The following is a 420-nucleotide window of genomic DNA, read 5'->3' as shown; positions in this document are numbered from 1 at the left end:
ACAGCATAGAAGCAATATAGATGTGTCCCATAAATGTTATTGCTGGGCAACAGCCAGCCCTGCCTTGAACTGGGAATTGGTGGGGAGCTGTGCAAGCAAACCAGTAAGGGTGCCTTTTATAAATTAGATGCTGGCCAATAAGAAACGTTGAGTACTTTAAAAGTGCTTGTAGGGGTACAAAGAAGGAAAACATTGCACTAACCTTACCCTAGCCCCAGCATTTCAACACGGTACATTGTGAACAAGGACAGTGCATAGTCATACTCACCCCATTCCCTAACTCCTTCTTCTTCCTGTTCCCTGTGTAGTTTGTAGATGAGGACAGTGATTTGGAGATCTCCTCCTTTGAAGAAATCACTGAACATCTGGATGCCACGAGTCAGACAAAGATGCCACAGCAGCTGCCCCCTCAGGCTGCTG

The sequence above is a fragment of the Alligator sinensis genome, unplaced genomic scaffold (assembly GCF_000455745.1).
Source record: "Alligator sinensis unplaced genomic scaffold, ASM45574v1 scaffold1086_3, whole genome shotgun sequence".
Classification (NCBI taxonomy): domain Eukaryota; kingdom Metazoa; phylum Chordata; order Crocodylia; family Alligatoridae; genus Alligator; species Alligator sinensis.
The sequence above is the reverse complement of the archived record's forward strand: the minus strand, read 5'-3'. Positions refer to the sequence as shown.